The following is a 6160-nucleotide window of genomic DNA, read 5'->3' as shown; positions in this document are numbered from 1 at the left end:
TTGTTTGTAATGGGTAGTATCATATACTAGTATCATACATATGATACTAGTCTATGATACTACATCATTAATGCATAGTATCATAGGATAATTCATTTATTGCCATGCAAGACACATAACAGCACATCATTTAATATGATAGGGTATCATGATATGATACTCAACCGTCTATTTCTTCATTTAATTCAGTGCCACCTCATTGAAATTGCCTAGTTGACATGCATGATACTACTTATGATACTTTCATTACGGGCAGCCTAAGAGTAAGTACAATAAGGTACAGTCAGCAGGCTGTAAGGATTAAAATACTATATTTTTGTTGAGTTGGATGAGAGAGAAGAGAAGAGAGAAGGGAAGCGGGCTCTTCGTGAAGATTCAGCTCTAGCACGTGCTCCTATGTGCTTTATGAGAATGAAAGGTGGGTCATATATGATAAAAATAGTACTCTTTCATACCTAACTATTGTACAAGCTAGCTATAAGATTGGCTATAAGATAATTTATAGCCAGCAGTTGACTATACTGTTAACCATGCTCTAAACCGTGACGGATGAAGTATTACGGGTTGTATCACAGTGGGTTTAATTAGCCGAAAATTGTGATAAATCATCTATTACACCGGTAGTGAAACCGATAAAAAAATCATGATTACACATTGCGGCAGAAAAACTTCCACGCTTCCTCTAAACAGAACACACGAGCGACCGGAATGGTCTTTATAATCTGCCTCGTTTTGCATGTTTCTTATGAGCATTTACTGTAGTACTAATTTAGTGCTCGTGCGTTGCCATGGGACAACAAACTAATGTCGTTTATCATCATTATTGATCTCCGCCGTTGACTCAACCTCGCTAGTTGTCTCACCACCATCATTGAACGCTTGATCTACCCTTGCTACCCTCATCAATAGCTCAAGAGAGGATCGCCGTCCTTCCATAGCCCTAACAACATCTGCGGGACATAGTATCATATATTCATATTTAACATGCAAAATAAAAGGCTAGATAGACATACATTTAGAATATGCAAAATAACATTTTCTTAATCTAGCCAACAAATTTGATAGCCCTGATAGTTCGTGTAAATACCTCCGTTCTTATGCTAAAATATACACCAATATATAGAAACAAAAATTATAAAGTTACGGCATAAAAAGCAATCCTACAACCGTGAACACTCTCAGTCTCACTTTCTCCTCACTGCTCACCCCTCCCCCTTTCAGCTAGCCACCCACCATGCTTCTCCATGCAGCCGCCGACGCGTCATGACGCGCATCAGAACGGCGTGTGAGGCACCCATCATGGCCCAACTTTCCACGATGCGCCTTTGAACCCTCCCTCCTAGCTACGCAGTTGTGAGCTGAGATCGAGGGGGGAGGGGGTATAGTGCTCCGTTGGACGCGCGCGCAGTCTGGACGACGTCATCCACCACGCGGCGGCCCTGCCCCATGACCCCGCCGCAACAGCGCCATGCCGGTCTGAATCTTTTGTGGCAACACCCAGTGCGCGTCATGTCCAGGAGACCCTTCCACTAACCATGTTTGCTTGGATGGGCGGGGATCGACCAGGAGTGGATCGCGTGGTGCACCACAATGCCGACGATGGTAGGGACAACATTTTGATCAGGAGCTAAATGTCCGTGCGCTGCCACGGAACAACATAACAATGTTGCATTAGTTGTATTTGTTCCACCAGCTTCATCTCTTCTTTCGTTGGTTCGAAATTTTCTCGACACACATCTTATTTATCTTACCCAGGTAAGCCAACCTCTCTTCTAGCTTCAGTGTCATTACACTATTTTATTCCATATAGTTTCACTATGAAATGATAAGCTAGCTCTTATTTGTCATTCGATATTTTTATGGATTGGTAAGGTTCATATGTAGGTCTATGTTTTTCAAGTATTTGGATTTTGGACTCCCTGTGATTTTCTTGAGCTGAACGTATTGTCATTATTTGATCAAAGCGAGCGTTGCATAAAGCCATAAACATACTGGTTTTCGAAGATGAAAACAAAAAATGCATGAATTCTTACTGAAATCGGATAAGGATATATAGAAACTGAAGAGAGTTCCATTAGTACATGCTTGCCCACCAAATGGATTTTTAACCAGAGACATGTGAGAAATAATCTAAGTGCACACCAAATGCCATATCATTTATTTACAAAGTCATAATGTGAAACTTTCGAACCAAGTATTGAACCAGTTACTGTTTCAAGTCAACCTGATCTTCGGAAGCACCTCAGGATCAACATATAATTTACTGCAGGAAGAATAAAAAATAAGGGAAAGAACCTTGAGCCACCCATTAACCCACACACAACATCCAACACAGAAGTTGCAACATGCCAGTCTCGGCTTGTGATCCAATCAGTAAAAAAAACTTCAACAATCTGTAATCTTTACCTGTATAGTCGCATGAGTTTGTTAGAAACCAGCCTGTGCACACCAACCTACCAAGGGCAAGCGTGGTGGAGCACAAGCTAGAGGTAGCCGGTCCGTGGTTGGTCCCAACCAACGAACGCACTCTGTAATTATACAAGAGTTATAACCATATATGCATATGGCAATGGAAGGAGAAGATATTGCGGAATGTAAACTATGTAAATTGTAAATTGACAGCAGAAAACAATGACAAGAACATAGAAGGCATGTGTCTCCTACAACTGAAGCATGTACATCTAGCAAATCAAAGCAAGTATGTATAATTAGTTTGAGGTTAAGCTCACGCATTACCATGCATCTTTTAGAAGGAAGAAATCATACATCACCCAAAAACTGCAGGAAGAATGAAAAAATAAGGGAAAGAACCTTGAACCACCCTCACTGTCGAACAGCTCGTATGCGCGCCCAGCGTGCTGTTCCCAGGTCTCCAGGGGTACCATCTGATATACGCCGATGGCAGAGGCCGCAAACTCTTCGAAATCCAACTTTCTGTACTGAAGGGTGCATACCTGGTACACCATCTTGGCAGGTAAGTGGGCGTCCCAGTCTAAAAAATCATACAACTCAAGATCTAGAGAAGGCTTACCGTGGTAACAAAGTCGATAACCCTGGAATCATTCATTGCATCCGTGGAATTCTTCACCAAAGCCTGCAAGTTCCATTTTCCATTTTCAGCAACTGCATGTTGTAAATTAGACTGAGTAACGAATGTAATATTACTAACCGATTTCAAATTTTGCAAGGAGATATAAGCACTCTTATTTGGACCCAGCAATTCAAACTGCTCTTTCAGATAGAATAGTTGATTCGCTGTCTATGTCTTAGCTAGGGCCTGCGAAATAAATGGACATCCGTAAGACATGGCCTCAGGACATAATGGTATGAAACTAACTGTACAGACTAATATATTTATATAACCGCGACCTTTGGTATCTCAAGTACTCAATGCAAAAAAAAATGTGAGAAAGAAAATAAATTATGGATTGCATATTGAAGAACAAATTTGCAACAAATAATATGCATAGAATCCTAATGAAGATGAACTGATATAAGCGCTCATAAGCTTGTAGATTATCATATCTAAAGGAATCTTTACTTGTTGTGCATCTCGGATCCATGGGTGACCTGCAGGTACCATTACACAAGTAAACAATTAAGCATCATTCTGCAGAAGGATAGTCTTCCTAAGGAGGACATTACTGTACAATAGTGCCAAACAAAATATAGTTCTTACTGAGAGCGTGTGAGGCAGTCATCCTCTTGTGGTAATCCTTATTAAGCAACCTTTTTACGAAGTCTTTGGCTTCAGCAGAGAGAGTAGGCCATGGGGCCTCATCAAACCTTGGTTCTGCCTTAAGGACAGCTCGAAATATTCCAGATTCTGTGCGTACCCAGAAAGGTCGGCTCCCACAAAGCAAAATGTAGGCAATTACTCCAATGCTCCACATATCTCCCTCAGTGCCATAAGATCGATGAAGCACCTCAGGAGCAACACAATACGCACTTTCAACAATGTCATTGAGTCTTTCATCTGAAGATGTAACAATTGTGGTGTGTCACAATACAGTCACATATAAATGCAGTAAAAACAAAATGATAAACAAAAATCTGAATGGAAATATGTCAGACTAACCTGGCTTTACAAAGTCAGACAAACCAAAGTCTATGACCTTCAAGGGTGAGTTTTCCTCCTTCGATGAGAATAGAAAATTCTGGGAAAAGGAAACACAAATGTATTTAGTCATTACAAAAGCTTTGTATTGCATCTGCTGAAAGAACAGAACTACTCTGGATAAAATAAAAAGTAACAACAATCAGATAACTACCCTAACATCAAAAGGAAAATTAGTAAATAATTTGGGTAGGAAGTAACTCGTAATGCTGGAACAACCAGACAGTATTCTGATGAGATACCGTTTCACACCGGGGCTTAGTTATATCAAATATTATATACCTTGTGAACACCATGGTTGACTTGAAGATCAGGTTGTTAGAAATTATACGGGGCCAAGTATTGAAATGGTATGCTTCTCCTCATGTGATCCTCCTGTTTCAAGCCTGATCCATGTGTCCCACAATAAAATTATATCAGACCAGATCAACACAATTTCGAACCAGAGAACATAGATCACACACCCCACAATAAAAGAGAGAGAACATAGATCACACCACGAGGGAGGGAAGAAAGGTCGCTCATAGGTCGATGACATGGTGAGAGGAGGAAGCATAGGTAAAAGTGATCCAGGTTCTAGGCAGGATAGCAATCGTTGCCCAAGGCGATCAGTGCATCGAAGTCTTTGGTCTTCCTCCTCCAACCTATCTGCTGGTGTGCCATCATTGAGATCGGCACCACCTCCTCCTCCTGGACAGCCTGCCCTTGAAGATCAGATCAGTTCCTCTTCCTCGCCTTGCACGGCCGTGAGGCATGAATGGTCGGGCTCGCCGACATGACGGCCTTCGTCGTGGCGTCCTACCTCAGCCCCCCTCGTCCACACCCGCACCACGCCCAGACCCCTCTCAGCTTTCGACTTCCACATCCCACGCCGCCTGCCCATGAAACACCACCCGCCTGCACCGCCTCGTCCCAAAGGGTGAGGGACAAGGTGCGACGGTGGAGGGGGAAACGACCTGAAGGGAGTTGGGGAGCGGCGACCGGCGAGGCGATAAACGGATCGCCGGCTGATTTGGGTGGTGTGTGGATGGGATACGTGGGTGGGGGTCTGCGTTTGGATCGCAGGAGGAGGAGGTTACGAGGGAGGTGCGTTTTCAGGTGGTGCGTGGGTTGTTCGAGGTGGGGAGGTAGAGGGTTTTCTCTGTGAACTTTTTTTTTCTATATTAAATTGATTGGTTTTTGGAGGGATGAAAAAAATCGGTGAAACCGCTAGCGGTGGCAATGCTAGCAAGGGGGGTCGTACGAGGTCGAACCATCACGATGACAGATCCCCCTTTAAATCTCCGATGCCACTTTAGCGTCCCTAAAGTGATGATGCATGTCCTACAGGTGTTGGAGGCTAACGATTGATTCCTATTTTAATACATGGAAGTTGACCACTAAGAATATTGTGGAAGGTAAAAAAACATCAAATTATTCTTCTACAATCCATCCAATAAGCTCACCTCAAACAAATATGCAACTCTGAGCTAATAGAAGGACATTTTGCATTACTCTCTTCTAAAGCCTCTCATGGAATCGGAGTTACAGGCTATTCTTATTTGCTACGTTTTCCCATTAGACAACCCTCTTATATGGTTGGAGTTCAAAAACAGATCTTTTGTAGTGTTTTCCATGCGGGAGTCAAAGAGCCTTGTGCATGTGCCTCCACATTTGGCTTGTCTTTATTCATGTCGAACACCAGGTCCGTGGTGCCCATATTTTGCACAGTTAAAGCTATCTCGATGCATGTAAGAAACATTAGTAAGTAAACACAATTAGTTCTTTGTTTTCAATACATAATGCATGCAAAGATGCAAAACAGGAGGGAACCAGTGCATTTAATTGTAGATTGTGACATACAAGTGAAAACCAAGGTACAACGAGTAATTGGAAAATATCTAAACATAGATATAAAAAGTACAGAAAATGTATCTTTCAAATAATGTCTTCCCAAGAAGTTAGATGCGAGTACATTATCCTGTTGCAATTGACCTCAAATGAAGATCATAATATTCGGTAAAGAGAAATTAATTGGCATGTCAAATATACGCGTACAAGGTC

The 6160-nt window shown here is 42.2% G+C and overlaps 1 pseudogene; it reads right to left on the bottom strand.

The window, feature by feature from the left end:
- Positions 1 to 2422: 2422 nt before the first annotated feature.
- LOC123395287 lies at positions 2423 to 4982 on the bottom strand (annotated as a pseudogene).
- Positions 4983 to 6160: the final 1178 nt, after the last annotated feature.

This window comes from Hordeum vulgare, chromosome 1H, assembly GCF_904849725.1.
Source record: "Hordeum vulgare subsp. vulgare chromosome 1H, MorexV3_pseudomolecules_assembly, whole genome shotgun sequence".
Classification (NCBI taxonomy): domain Eukaryota; kingdom Viridiplantae; phylum Streptophyta; class Magnoliopsida; order Poales; family Poaceae; genus Hordeum; species Hordeum vulgare.
The sequence above is the reverse complement of the archived record's forward strand: the minus strand, read 5'-3'. Positions and strand labels throughout refer to the sequence as shown.